Raw genomic sequence first — 16,552 nt, forward strand, 5'->3', positions numbered from 1 at the left:
AACATTGTTTCTATCAATTCCATTGAGTTATCACCTTGTTAAAACTTCTGACTCATAACATCTCCCGCTTTCTTTTGATTTAGAACATCAGGTGGTCATGAGCTCCCTGACTTATCAAGGAGGTGAGAACCCCCAAAAAGGTGATCATGCCTTCCCTGACTGCTCAAAAAAGAAGTAAAAACACCATAAAAAGGAGGTGGTCACACCCTCCCTGACTTCTCAGGAAGGGAGATGAAAACACCAAAGGAAATGGGAAATCAAATCTGATTAGTGGGTTTCTGAAGGGGCTCACTCTTAAAATAGGTATACCTAAATCCATCAACATGGGAGGTATTACACATAATTACATAAGCACATAACAATCTAACACAGGCTAGTAGTAATGTAACAAATAACATGAATCAACATGAGAATTTATACATGCCCATAAATCTTAGAAATAGTCCAAAAGAAATCCATTATCCATTAGTTCATGTGCCAGAAATCCAATAATTCCTGCAAGCTTTGAAGTACTGCAATAGTCTCATCAACAATTTTTCATCTTAAGGAATCCAATGATTCCTGCTGGTTTTCAAGAACTGAAACAGTCTCATCTTGTGTTAGGGAATCAATGATTCCTGAAGATTTTAAAGTTCTTTTAACAGTCTCATTGTCAGCCATGCTCTTTCAGTGTCAAATGTTTCCTAAATCTTCTCCTTTGTTTTGAGCTTTTTCTCCTTTTCTGTCTCTCATAAAGACAGAAATAGATGGGTGCTCATTGCCACCCATCTATTTCCTTCTCCATCTGTTTCCTTCTCTGTCTGTAAAAATACAAGCAAACCCTCTCTCCCAGGCAGTTAACCCATCTAATTCCTTTCTATTTACCACTTTTGGGATTTCTCCTCATAATTTGGCAATTACATTGGAGCTGTTTGGACTGGACACTGCCCTATTAGTTTAAAAGGCCTGTATTCTCCCCAATTGTAACGCCTTTCTGCCGTGTGATTATTTTTAGGCTGATTGATCACATCAGAGTCATGAACTTCTAAAGATTCTCTGGGTTTAACCTCAGCTGCCATCATGCCCCATCTGTCTTCTGATTGATATCTTGGAGCTGGGCCCTGCCTCTCATTTTTCTGGTCAATCTACATTCAGAGGCCCAGTGAAAGCCTTGGTTGCATTTTGGACATGGAGTTTTGGGTTTTATTCTCTCACCCTGCCCTGTCACTCTATCTCTATAGCTACAATGAGCTCTCAAATGTCCAACTTTTCCACACTGAAAGCATCTATGAGTTTCTCTAGAATTCCTTTGCTAAGAAGGACCCTGTGTTTTCATGTTCATCATAGTCTGGGCATAATAAGCATTTGTGCCCATTGTGGCACAGCACCTTATGATCTCCTCTAAAGGAGAATCTTTTGTCTAGTCCTCATATAATTCTTTTGCAAATCTCATTAGCATTTTCCTTAGCCAGATGTCTGATCATTATTTCTGTAGCTGCATTATCTCCAGTGGTTCTTATTACAGCTGTTTGCAAATGTCCCACAAAATCCGCAAAAGGTTCATTGGGACCTTGCTCTATTTTTGTGAAGGCTTCCCCTCAATCTTTTTGTCCTGGGAGGGAACCCCAAGCTTTTATTGCAGCCTTGGAAATTTGCTCATACACTGGTATGGGATAATAAATCTGTTCTGAATTCTCTCCATACTGACCTTCACCAGCTAGTTGGTCAAAAGTGATTTGTACAATAGCTCCTGTTTGTCTATTGCATTGGGCTTGAATCCTACATAATTCATGAAACCCTGAAAGCCACAAAAAATTTTGTCCAGGTTCTAAACACGTCCTAGCTATTGATTTCCAATCGTGTAGGGTTAAGATTTCATAAGACACATTATCTAGCAACATTTTCATATAAGATGATGTGTCCCCATAAAGAGTGCATCCCTTTTTCAAATCCTTAATTTTTTTCCAAATTAAAAGGAGTTTATTTTCTCCTTTTTTGACCTGAAGAGTCAAGCTCTTCAATCACAGGGTGTGCATTTATAAAATCAGATATATCTTCTCCTTCATTTTTTGCCTTAATCTTTTTTTTTTCTTTTTTTTTTTAATTAATCTTTTTTTTTTATTGTAGTAACTTTTTATTGACAGAATCCAGGCCAGGGTAATTTTTTTTACAACATTATCCCTTGCACTCACTTCTGTTACGATTTTTCCCTCCCACCCTCCACCCCCTCCCCTAGATGGCAAGCAGTCCTATATATGTTGAATATGTCCTAGTATATCCTAGATACAATGTATGTGTGCAGATCCAAATAGTTTTCTTGTTGCACAGGGAGAATTGGATTCAGAAGGTAGAAATAACGCGGGAAGAAAAACAAAAATGCAAACAGTTTACATTCATTTCCCAGTGTTTTTTTCTATGGGTGTAGCTGCTTCTATCCATCATTGATCAATTGAAACTGAATTAGGTCTCTTTGTCAAAGAAATCCACTTCCATCAGATTACATCTTCATACAGTATCGTTGTTGACGTATATAATGATCTCTTGGTTGTGCTCATTTCACTTAGCATCAGTTCATGTAATTCTCTCCAAGCTTCTCTGTATTCATCTTGCTGGTCATTTCTTACAGAACAATAATATTCCATAACATTCATATACCACAATTTACCCAACCATTCTCCAATTGATGGGCATCCACTCAGTTTCCAGCTTCTAGCCACTACAAACAGGGCTGCCACAAACATTTTGGCACATATTGGTCCCTTTCCCTTCTTTAGTATCTCCTTGGGGTATATGCCCAGTAGAAACACTGCTGGATCAAAGGGTATGCACAGTTTGATAACTTTTTGGGCATAATTCCAGACTGCTCTCCAGAATGGTTGGATTCATTCACAGTTCCACCAACAATGTATCAGTGTCCCAGTTTTCCCACATCCCCTCCAACATTCATCATTATTTTTTCCTGTCATCTTAGCCAATCTGACAGGTGTGTAGTGGTACCTCAGAGTTGTCTTAATTTGCATTTCTCTGATTAATAATGATTTGGAACACTCTTTCATATGAGTGGTAATGATTTCAGTTTCATCATCTGAAAATTGTCTGTTCATATCCTTTGATCATTTATCAATTGGAGAATGGCCTGGTTTCTTATAAATTAGAGTCAGTTCTCTATATATTTTGGAAATGAGGCCTTTATCAGAACCTTTAACTGTGAAGATGTTTTCCCAGTTTATTGCTTCCCTTCTAATCTTGTTTACATTAGTTTTGTTTGTACAGAAGCTTTTTAATTTGATGTAATCAAAATTTTCTATTTTGTGATCAACATTTTTTGCCTTAATCAATGCCTTTTCTAATCTTGTCATATTCTGCTTCACAGGAGATGCTTATTGTGTTTCTACCTCTCCCCCTGCTCCTTTTTCCTCCACCCATGAAGGGTTAATTGCGGGGGGAGGGTCATGAGATGAAGAATGATCTAATTTCTCCTGCTGTGAAATATCACACTCAAAATTGTACTTAACTCCATTCTTATCTGATTCTTCCTCCTTTTCATCTAGTTTAGTTGACACCTCCCCTTCCTACTCTTTCTTCTTTTTCCTTATTCTAACACATATAATTTCCTAAATCCAATTGTATTAAATTGTATGTATTAAGTGTGTCTTTGGAAATTGAGTCAGGTCCATTTTTATTGTAGAATTGACAAAGATCCTCTCCTACTAATTTTCACTTGTCTAGACTCAATTCTTTTTCCAAAGAGAAACAAGGACACATGTGCTTTATAGCTTCTAAAAGTTCAGTGATCTACTGCAAAATTATAATCAAACCTTGGCTTTTCATAACCTTGACAATGCTCTCTAAACTTTCCTTGAACAGAAACAGAAGGCTGTTTTCTAAACATCTGTCCCATCTTAGCTGAAATTCTACTTTAACTCTTTTAACAGAATTTCTTTGTTGTACTCACCCTAATTTCTGGGTTGAGGAGACTTTTCTACTGGATTCAGGATCAGAGGTTTTTCCACTGAAATCAAGATCAGAGGCTTTTTCCACTGAGATCAGATTGGAGCTTTTCTCCTGAAATCAGGGTCCTGTCAGTCCCATGTTCGGGCACAAAATGTAGTGTTCTCTTCTTTTGTATAATATATATTATGGTTCTCTGTGGGAGCAGGTTTCTTGGGGAGGTTTCTGGAGGAAGCCTTAGTTTTAGTTCCAAGTAATAATCACCCCAAATGCAGCCAGTTGTTAAAATCCAAATGTTTATTTTCTCCTTCTAAGTCTTGTCTCTTTCTTTGGACTTGGGTAGCTTTCTTAGAGGCCTATCTCACTTCTTGGTTCCAAGAGTTCTTGCAGCTTATCTTTTATTGCCTCCAGCTTCTATCTCTAGCTCAACTCCGAGTGGTGGCTTTTCAATCTCCAAATGACACTCCCCTCTCAATCTTTTCAACTAAACTTTCCTGACTGGCCTCAGCTGTTTTATGCTCTTTTAGAGGTGTAAACTCAAAGGTTGACTCTTCCTCTGAGAGTGGGATTATGGGAAGTGTGAATTTGGATATCTCATATTGAACTCTGAAATCTCCCAAACATGTGAACTAATGTGTGAGCTAATGTGTGAACTCTCAAAGGTGTTAACTTAAGCATTGTTTCTATCAATTACATTGAGTTATCACCTTGTTTCAAGTTCTGGCTCATAACATATAGATTCCAAAACATTTTATCCTATCAACAGTTATTTTAAGTTGAATTTCTCTTTGTATCTCTTGCAGTTGAATTTTGTTAGTGATGTTTAAGAAGGCTGATGATTTATGTGTATTTATTTTGTATCCTGCAACTTTGCCAAATTTGTGGATTACTTCTAATAGTTTTTTAGTTGATTCTCTGGCATTTTAGTTGATTCTCTAGGGTTTTAGTTGATTTTCTAGGGTCATCATTTCTTACAGAACAACAGTGTTTCATTGAATTCATATGCAATCAATTATCTGGACATTCCCCAAATCATGAGTATACACTCAATTTCCAGTTCATTATCACTATAAAAAGGGCTGCTACAAACATTTTTGCACTTGTGGGTCAATTTCAGGGGATTAATATATGGAATGGAGACAGTTTATTTAGCTTAGTGAGGAATGGTCTGTGAAATAACTGAGGGGTGAAAGGACAGGAAATCAGGCTGGGACAAGAATGAAGAACAGGTCTTGGTAGCTTTAGGCAGAAGGAAAGATGCAGTGGTAAAAAAAATCCATATAAATATCAGATAAAAGAATTTCAGAGTTAATGAACATAGATAGGAATGCTTGTATTTTTCTCCTTTATGTTTCTTTTCCTGAATCAATGAACATCATCCTTGTGATGGAATTATTTGGATTTGGCATCAATCCCAGATACTGGAGAGGTCAAGAGGTCTGAAGACCAGTGAATGGAGTTGACTGGTTTAAGGGAACCTTCTGCTTTGGAGACCTGACTAGAAGGAGCTTAGCTCACTAGCTAGGCTAACCAGAATATATGAACTTTAACATGTAAATTTATTTTATTTGTTATTTGTTTTAAGAGTCTAGTGTTTCTTCCTATTTTATTCTGTTCAGATCAGGGGATGATATATAGAGGAAATAAATGCTTGATAATTGAAAGAAAAAATGGATGTAAAATAAGTTGATGTAGAAGAGAAATGAAATGTAAAATGCCTAGCTAGCATACGTGCAAACTGCTTCATGACTTTGATATTGTTAAATTTATTGTTTTTTTTTCTGGATAGATTATAACAGGAGTTATATATTAAGGTGCTAAATATTGTTTTCACAAACTCTAGTAGTAAATGGTCTGAGTCTTTCATGACTTTTAGCTTTTCTTTGTGTATAAGGAGTGATTTTCTGTCCCATATGTAATTTACATGGCAGAAAATGTATGTTCCTTTTGGGGAAATCCTGGACCAGGGATTTCTGCATATCTTTTTGTTTCATAAACCCACTTGGCAGTCAGGTAAAGCCTGTGGACCCCTTCTTAAAATAATAGTTTAAATGCATAAAATCAAATATAAAAGAGTATAAAGAAAGCCAATTATATGGAAATAGCAAAATTCCTTTTCACAACCAAATTGAAAGGTCCCTTGAATTCTATTCACAGAGCCTTTGAGAATTCATTGACTCCAGGTTTAGAATTCTCTCCTTACATATAAGCCCAAAATTAATTTTCTTCTAGGATTCCTGTTGAGGGAGCAAGATTTATTGGAGATAACATTAGACACTTGAGGAGATTGTTAACTTCTTCACTGTGAGCATCTTATACCTCAGAAATCAACAAGCACTATCATTTGATTGATTGTTTTATTGATTATTTAGACTTAAGAAAGTGATAGAGAAAATGTTAATAATGAAGATTATTGTTTAGGGATATCATAGGTACTATTTTTTTTTTTCAGAGAGTCTATCATTGAATATTTACCAGAACACTTCTGCCTAACAGTATAATGAAACAGAGTGTGAGACAAAAGGGGACCTATTCCATTGTCATAGGAGGTCAGGCTCTCCCAGAATTAATATGGTCTGATTTGTGTGTGGGGCCAGGGCAGAAGGGTACCTAGTGGAAAAGTGGAATGTACAGTACACTTGCTTCTTAGGATCAGCATCAGTTCTTAACGTTAAAATATACATTTAAAATAGCTTCCTACTCCTCTACAATTTTTGACTACTGACAGAAAGATATTGTGTATGAGCTTGAAAATGCTTTGTTGAGTATTATGTTATTCTATGACTGCAGAAGCTCCTCCTGGGAATTCTGCTAGGCACAATAGGGTCCTGCCAAATAAACCAACACTACAAGAAAAAAACAAATTCTCTCTGACATTATAAAGTGGGAAAAAGTGACAGATTTGGCTAAGAATCATTTTGAAGATAAATTTAAAGGCAAAATCCTGCACTATTCAACATTTGGCCCAATCAGTACTATTAAATTAATATGCAAAGAATTCAAAGAGAAACTGCAACACTTGACAGATGACCACTAAGAAAACACAAATTATGGGTGAGAATAAAAAACTGAATTTCTTTTTTGACTTCTTAAATGTACATCCCGATTAAGACTGCCTCTAGGTCATGCAATTGGAATCTAATGGAAAACTTTCTCTTATTTTGCTGACCTGGAAATGTTAGCTTTAAAATGAATGAAAAATTTTTGTGTCTTCATGTAATTGCTCTAAAAACTATTAGAAACTTCAGACTGAACATTTTTGCACCTGTCCTTAGAATTCAGAACTCTATAAAACTTTAGTTTTGTTGACATTCTCTTCATTCAACATTGAAAACTGAGGCACTCACAAGTTGTAAGGTGCTGTTCAAAGTGCTAGAAGAACTAGATTTGGAAGGAATGAAAAGAGACAGTATCATTGCAAGAATGACTCTTTTAGCCCTAGAGCAAGATCCTTAAGCTGGAGTCCATGGAGAAGTCCAGTGGAAGAATCTAGTCCTTTTGATGGCTTAAAAATAAATTTTTATTTTTAATAACATTCAATCGAGATTTAACATTTCCTTCAATTATCAATGTAACAAATGGTAGTAGTATTAATTCAAAGCCAATTAAATGTCCAAGATGTCATATATATTGCTTTCTTTGAAAGCATCACAGTTTAATGCTCTTGAACAATCTATGCAACCACAGCTTCATACTTTATCATAAAAATAAATTTAGTTTTAGTTTACCTATTTAAATAGATATATTATTATTTTTCTTAAAACATTATTATGCAATGAATTTTAAAGATATGTTTTGAAAATAATTTCAAAATAATTGCTTTCTTTTGCAATCCTATTTATTTTATTTTATGCATTTAAAACATTATTCTGATAAGAAGTTCAGAATCTTCACCAGGCTGCCCAAGGGATCACATACACACACACACACACACACACACACACAGAGAGAGAGAGAGAGAGAGAGAGAGAGAGAAGAGACACAAAGAGAGAGAGAGATGGAGAACATAAGAACTGTTCTAGATGTTTTAGGTATATGAGTCTATGAATTCATAGCCTTTAAACAACTTATCTTTAAATATTCTCTTTCTATATTTAAACTGGTTTCACTGGATGGTAAAATATAGCTGAGCTATACTAGAAGATGCACATAATTATGGCCTTTAAGATGACAACAGCAATGTTAATAATAATAGTAGTAAGTAATATCCATATAACACAAAGGTTTGCAAATGACTTTATATTTCCCCCTTGATTCTCACGTTACAAGTCTGTGAAGTATTTGCTATTGTTATTATTGTTTTACCAATCCTTTTGTAATAGCACTAGCTTTAATTTTCATGTAGAAGGTTGATTTGCTGTCAGGATCAAATGAAACCAATTAATTAATCAATATTTATTAAGTGCCTACCAGGAACTACACACTGTGCTAATCACTGTAATACAAAAAGAGAAAAAAGATAACCCTTGCCCTCAGAAACCTTACAATCTATGGGATAGACAATATGCAAGTAAATATATATAAAGCAAATCATATACAATTTATATAAAAAATAGTAAATAGAAGAAAAGGTACTAGAATTAAAAGGGATTGGTAAATGATTCCTGTAAAAATAGGATTTAACTGAGATTTAAAGGATGATAATTTTTAAGAAGTAAATTTTTTCCCAAAACTTTTGTTTTTCAGTTGTTTCAGTGTTGTCTGACTCTTTGTGAACTTTTTTGGAGTTTTTTCCACCAAAGATGCTGGAGTGATCTGTGATGTCCTTCTCCAGTCATTTTACAGTGAGGAAACTGAGATCAATAGAGTTAAGTGAATTGCCCAGGGTTACACTGATAATAAGTGTCTGTGGCCTGATTTGAACTCGAGTTCTCCTAACTCCAGACCTGAACTGCATACATTGTGCCATCTATTTGTTCAATATTCATGCACCATTTTCATCTTTATTTGGCTTCACAAAACTATAGAAGTTGTCACATCTTAGATCTAACCATTACTAGAAAACCATTCTATTTCATGGAAGGATTAATTCATATATTTCTCTTTTTGAATGACAATTTTCTATCCTTTCTCCTTACTGTAAAACCTTTAATTCCACCTCTCTCCTTGTTCTCTTAATTTGTATAAACTGTTTTTTCATATAATTTTTTCTCTGCACATTCTTTATCCCATCATCTAAAATTTCAACAAAGAATTTCCCTCCACACTTGAAATCCTTAGCTTCTTAACATTTTAGTCCCTCTCTAATAATATCTTAACCTAAACTCTGATAATCTGATAATAACTCCACCTGCCCTTTCTTGCAGAAGTGCCTGCCATGTTGATTGAGTCCACTACAGATTGTTTTCAAACTGCTTACTCTGGTCATCTCTGTTTTTCTGTATTCACTATTCAGTACTCTAACACATTCCTCACCATATTGGTTAATGTAACTTTTATCTTCAAGTATTCAATTCCACCTCTAAACAAATTTCTTTCATTTGATATCATCTCCTATTTTACTCATTAACTACATAGCACTGTTGATAAAGCACCAGAGTGGAATTAGGCAGACCAGAGTTTGATTCCTGTCTCAGATACTTACCAGTTATGTGATCCTGGACAATCTGTGTCTGCTCAGTTTCTTTATCTGTAAAATGATGACAATAAAACCACTTATCACTTAGAGCTGTTGTGAAAATAAAATTTGATAACATTTGTGAAGTGTCTGCAAACTCTAAAGTGTTACTGCTACTGTTACTACAACAAAAACAACAACAATTACTACTATTGCTTTTGCTTCTGCTACTGCTATTACTACTGAGATTGAACCCATTATTCATAACCACTTTCATTCATTTCACTTCTTCTATCTATATCTTTATTCATTGCAAATATTTCTCAAGATCCAGAGGATGAAACGACTCTCTTTGCCCAGGATTGATGCTCTGTCCTGTCCTCACTCTCAGACCATCAAGTACCTTCTCCTTTGTCTAGGCTTATATTGATCCAGGTGTTTTATGCAGCAGCATTCATTCATTCTATTCATTATTCATTTGTCCAAGCATTAGAATGTTGACATGCTTTGTGACTCTTGCCTTGTCCTCTGGATTTGTATTTATCCAGGTGAAATTTTGGTTTGAGCTCTGCATGACAATCTAACTTGTCCAAGCTTTTAGAACACTGATCTGACCTGTTTCATGACTCTTGCATTATCCTCTAGATTTATTTATGTGAGTTATGTCTTTAATTTAGGCTCTGCATGTTATTCTGTTTTTTGTTGTTGTTGTTATTGTTTTTTAGTTTACAACTTAAATCATGTTCTTTCTTTCCCATCCATATTCTCTTTCTCTTTAAGATTAGGTTTATAGATATTTTCAATTCATTTTCTCATGTCTTGGGCTTCCTTATTGTCATAATAATTCTTTATGCCATTTTGATTCTGCCTCATGTTCTTTTTCTCCAAATAAATAATGAGCACCTATTAAGTCATCCAATTTAAGCACTCAATCGTCAAATGTTTTTTAAGTGCCCTTTATGTGTCAGGCACTAAATTAAGTGCAACAAACAGAAGGAAACAAAAGCTGGAAACAAAAGAAAATAGTGAAAATCCTTCCCTTTAAGGGAATTATAGTCTCCTAGGGAGATCATACCCACACATACACAATTAGGTGTATCAAAATAGATATAAGGTGTTTTAAAATAAGATGGACTTGAGGATGGACCAATATGAAGTCATGTCATTTTTGATACAAAATGAGTAAGATGTTTAAAGTTTCAGTGTTCTAAGCAAATTTGTATGACTAATTGAAAATTAGTTGAAAAATAATTAACAGAGTGTTTCTTTACAGGGAGCACCAAATATTGACGAAACTGTAGTTGAACAAATAAAAAAAACTTATCTCCTCACAACCTTTCCATTATATTTATTAATGTCTTTTGAAACTTTGCCAATTTTTCAAATATGCAGTGAAATTTTATGGTTATTTGTTGAGTTGTATTCCTGAAGTCATCTAGAACAATGCCATGGGTACACCATTTTTGAATGAACCATCTGAAATTTAATGAAGTAGGGCTTCATTCTGGAGAGCAATTTGGAACTATGCTCAAAAAGTTATCAAACTGTGCATACCCTTTGATCCAGCAGTGTTACTACTGGGCTTATATCCCAAAGAAATCTTAAAGAAGGGAAAGGGATCTGTATGTGCAAGAATGTTTGTGGCAGGTCTCTTTGTAGTGGCCAGAAACTGGAAACTGAGTGGATGCCCATCAATTGGAGAATGGCTGAATAAAGTGTGGTATATGAATATTATGGAATATTATTGTTTGGTAAGAAATGACCAGCAGGATGATTTCAGAAAGGCCTGGAGAGATTTACACGAATTGATGCTGAGTGAAACGAGCAGGGCCAGGAGATCATTATATACTTCAACAACAATACTATATGATGATCAGTTCTGATGGACCAATTCTAATTGTTTTGCATGTCATGGCCTCACCTCTCTGAGGTTGTGATTCTCTTCAAAAAGAATGAAGGACAAACAACAACCTCTGTTAGTAAGAGTAGAATCTATCCCACTGGGGACCTATTTAGGCAACACTTTCTCTTCTTTCTCTATTTTCCTTTTATCTCCTCTCCTCCCCCCTCCCCTTCCCCTCCTCCCCTCCCTTCTCCTCCTTTCCTTTTCTCCCTTTCTCTCCCCTCCTCTACCCCTCCCCTTTCCTCCCCTCTTCCCTCCTCCCTCTCCTCCTCTCCTTCCCTCCTTCCCTCTCCCCTCTCCTCCCCTCTCTCCTTCTCTTCTCTTCTCTTCTCTTCTCTTCTCTTCTCTTCTCTTCTCTTCTCTTCTCTTCTCTTCTCTTCTCTTCTCTTCTCTTCTCTTTTCTTCATGCTTTTTTCCCTTTTATTCCCTCTGTTCCATACAGTATCACACCCTTACAGGTGGATGCCCTACACTCTAGCCCTCATTGTTTGAACAACAGTAAGTTCCAGCCCAAGCCCCACTTGGATATTGTTTGGGCCTTGATTGACCCAGAGTGAATTGATGTAATAGTAATTGTTTCTGTTTTGGCCAGAAGCACTGAGAGTTTTTTCCTCCTAGATTGATTTTTTTTGATTAGCTTAAAGGGACCATTCTCTGCCTCATTTCTTACTTTAAAAGGTCAAGTGCATATAGGGCCTTCTCCTGTCATCCTGATCTATACCTTGCAAAGGGTTCAGGAGAAAAAAAGTGAGGCAGGTGACTGCATAGCTCACTCTCACTCCAATTCAATTCACTTTCATGTCATTGTATCACATCTCTGATGTCATGGTCCTCTTTGAGAATGATGGGCTAGAAATAACAAGTACACAGGCCAGTTGATTTATAGAACTAGGAAGGTCAATGAGCAAAATAGCAAAATCAAAAGACAATTTTTGTTTAGCTTTCTACTGAAAAGAGTAATAATAAGAATGGTATCATAGATGTACTAGAAAAGAGCTTGCATGTCATTTCTGATTTCTGACATTTTATGAAGAGGGATGAGGCAAAAAGAGAAGCAAATAATAGAATTATTCAGCTCCTGCAAAGCAGATGCTCACTGTAACCTCTACAATTTGGGCATTTTCTTCTTTTTAGTGTTAATGTGTGTGTGTGTGTGTGTGTGTGTGTGTGTGTGTGTGTGCGTGATCCCACATCTGTGATTTCATTGGTGTGGGGCGCTCTAGCTGAGAAATTTATTTGCCATTGCACTTCTTTGTACTTTCTATGAAATGTAGAAAGTTGCCTGAGTCCCCTGAGGAATTAAGTAGCTGAATTCCAATATATTTGTGATGGAGAGAATCATCCCAGAGAAGGACTGTGGGAACTGAATGTTGTTTTGTTGTTGTTTGCTTGCACTTTGTTTTCTTTCTTATTTTTTTCCTTTTTGATTTTATTTTTCCTGTGCAGCATGATATTTGTGGAAATATGTATAGAAGAATTGTACATGTTTAAGAAGTACTTGCCAACTAGGGGAGGGAGTAGGGGGAAGGAGGGAGAATTTTGGAATAAAAAGTTTTGTAAGGTGAATGTTGAAAATTATCTATGCATTCATTGATTTGAAAATCAAAGGCCATGGTTATAAAACCCATGGTTTCTTCAACTTTTTCCACTCTCAACCACTTTTTGCCCAAGAAATTTTTGTATCATCAAGGGGAAATAGGTATATAAAATAGGCATAGAAATCATACATTTACTACTAATGAATCAGAATTTCACACATCTCCATATTCAGTTGTGAGACCCTATGTTGAGGTCACAACGCACAGTTTAAGAAGCTAGTACCAGAAGAAGAATATGTAAACTCAAGTCTACACAACTCTCTTTCATAAGACATCTACCATCAGCCCTCTATCAGGTTTTCTCACATATATTCACACATGCATACATATACATACATATATACATGTTATATTACCAAATCCTGGCTCCACAACCACTCTATGTCACTATCTATCTATCTATCTAAACACTGTAACATATTAACTATGATTTTGCACAAATCACTTAAATAGCTAGGTGGTGTAGTAGATAAATCACTGGATCTGGAATCAGGAAGATATAATGTGGAATCTAATCTTAAATAATTATCAGCTGTGTGATCCTAGGTAAGTTCTTACTTAACCTCTGTCTACCTCAGCTTTTTCATTTGTTAAATGGATATAATAATAATACCTGTTTTATAGAATTGTGTGAAGATCAAATGAAACATTTGTAAAGTGTTTACCATAGTTCCTGGCACATGATAAGTTCTTAATAAATGCTTCTCTCCTTTGAGTTTCATTTCATATTTTATTCTTTGGGACCTAATATTTATCTGTAAAATGAGAGGGAGTAGATTAGATAGGCTCTAGAACTAGTAGATCGGGCATTAGATAGAGCATAGGATTTAGAGTCAGGAAAACATAAGTTCAAATAGGATCACAAATACTTACTAATTGCGTCATCCTGGGAAACTCACTTAACTTTTGTCTGCCTCAGATTTCTTAACTCTAAATAAGAATAATAATAATACATCCTCATACAATATCATTGTTGAAGTATATAATGATCTCCTGGTTCTGCTAATTTCTCTCTTTTTTTATGTTTCTCTTTTTTTTTATTTAATAGCCTTTTATTTACAGGTTATTTGCATGGGTAACTTTACAGCATTAACAATTGCCAAACCTCTTGTTCCAATTTTTCACCTCTTACCCCCCCTCCCAGATGGCAGGATGACCAGTAGATGTTAAATATATTAAAATATAAATTAGATACACAATAAGTACATGACCAAACTGTTATTTTCTGTACAAAAAGAATCAGACTCTGAAATATTGTACAATTAGCTTGTGAAGGAAATCAAAAATGCAGGTGGGCATAAATATAGGGATTGGGAGTTCAATGTAATTGTTTTTAGTCATCACCCAGAGTTCTTTCTCTGGGCGTACCTGGTTCAGTTCATTACTGCTCCATTGGAAATGATTTGGTTGATCTCGTTGCTAAGGATGGCCAGGTCCATCAGAACTGGTCATCATATAGTATTGTTGTTGAAGTAAATAATGATCTCCCTGGTCTGCTCATTTCCTCCAGCATCAGTTCGTGAAGTCTCTCCAGGCCTTTCTGAAATCATCCTGTTGGTCATTTTCTTACAGAACAATATTCCATAATTTCATATACCACAATTTATTCAGCCATTCTCCAACTGATGGGCATCCATTCAGTTTCAGTTTCTAGCCACTACAAAAGGGCTGCCACAAACATTCTTGCACATTCAGGTCCCTTTCCCTTCTTTTAATCTCTTTGGGATATAATCCAGTAGTAACACTGCTGGATCAAAGGTATACCGTTTGATAACTTTTTGAGCATAGTTCAAACTACACTCCAAAATGGTTGGATTCATTCACAACTCCACCAACAATGCATCAATGTCCCAGTTTTCCCCATCCCTCCAACAATCATCATTATTTTTTCCTGTCATCTTAGCCAATCTGACGGGTGTGTTGATATCTTAGAGTTGTCTTAATTTGCATTTCTCTGATTAATAATTGACTTGGAGCATCTTTTCATATGACTAGAAATAGTTTCAATTTCTTCATCTGAGAATTGTCTGTTCATATCTTTGACAATTTTTCAATTGGAGAATGGCTTGATTTTTTATAAATTAGGTTAATTCTCTATATATTTTGGAAATGAAGCCTTTATCAGAACCTTTGACTGTAAAATATTTTCCCAGTTTATTGCTTCCATTCTAATCTTGTCTGCATTAGTTTTGTTTGTACAAAAACTTTTCAGTTTGGTATAATGGAAATTTTCTATTTTGTGATCAATAATGATCTCTAGTTCTTCTTTGGTCATAAAGGTCCTTCCCCTTCCACAGGTCTGAAGGTAAACTATCCTGTTTCCTCTAATTTATTAATAATTTCAATCTTTTCTAGGTCATGAACCCATTTGACCTAATCTTGGTGTATGATGTTAAGTGTGGATCAATGCCTAGCTTCTGCCATATTAGTTTCCAATTTTCCCAGCAATTTTTATCAAACATTAAGTTCTTATCCCAAAGCTGGGGTCTTTTGGGTTTTCAAAAGACTAGTTTGCGATATTTGTTGACTGTTTATCCCTTGAACCGAACCTATTCCACTGATCAACTAATCTTTCATAGCAATCCAAATGGTTTGGTAACTGCTGCTCTATAATATAATTGTAGATCTGGTACAGCTAAGCCACCATCATTTGATTTTTCTTCATTAATTCTTGAAATTCTTACCTTTTGTTTGTCCATATGAATTTTATTTGTTATTTTTCTAAGGTCTTTAAAATAGTTTTTTGGGGTCTGATTGGTATAGCACTAAATAAATAGATTAGTTTAGGTAATATTTCATCTTTATTATATTTGCTCGCCTATCCAAGAGCATTTAATATTTTCAATTGGTTAGATAAGACTTAATTTGTATGAAAAGTGGTCTGTAATTTGCTCATAAAGTTTCTGATTTTCCCTTGGCAGATAGATTCCTAAATATTTTATATTATCAGTAGTTACTTTTAATGGAAATTTTTCTTTGTAACTCTGACTGTCAGATTTTGTTATGATATTAAGAATCTGATGACTTATGTGGGTTTATTTATAAAACTTTAAAGTTGTGGATTATTTCTAATAACTTTTTAGTAGAATCTCTGGGGTTCTCTGGGTTCTCTAATTATACCATCATATTGTCGGCAAAGAGTGATAATTTGGTTTCCTTATTGCCTATTCTTATTACTTTAATCCCTTTCTCAGTTCTTATTGCCAAAGCTAGCGTTTCTAATACAATATGAAATATTAACGGTGATAGTGGGCAACCTTGTTTCACTCCAGATCTTATTGGGAATGGTTGCAGTTTGTCTCCATTACATATGATGCTTACTGATGGTTTTAAATAGATGCTGCTGATTATTTTAAGGAAAGTCATTTTTCCTATCTCAAGTGTTTTTTAATAGGAATGGATGTTGGATTTTTCAAATCTTTTCTGCATCTATTGAGGATGATCATATGGTTTTTGTTAATTGGTTATTAACATGGCCAATTATATTGATATTTTCCTAATATTGAACCAGCCCTGCATTTCTGGTATAAATCCTACTTGATCATGTGTATTATCCTGGGATGA

This window comes from Sarcophilus harrisii, chromosome 4, assembly GCF_902635505.1.
Source record: "Sarcophilus harrisii chromosome 4, mSarHar1.11, whole genome shotgun sequence".
In the NCBI taxonomy this organism is placed as follows: Eukaryota; Metazoa; Chordata; class Mammalia; order Dasyuromorphia; family Dasyuridae; genus Sarcophilus; species Sarcophilus harrisii.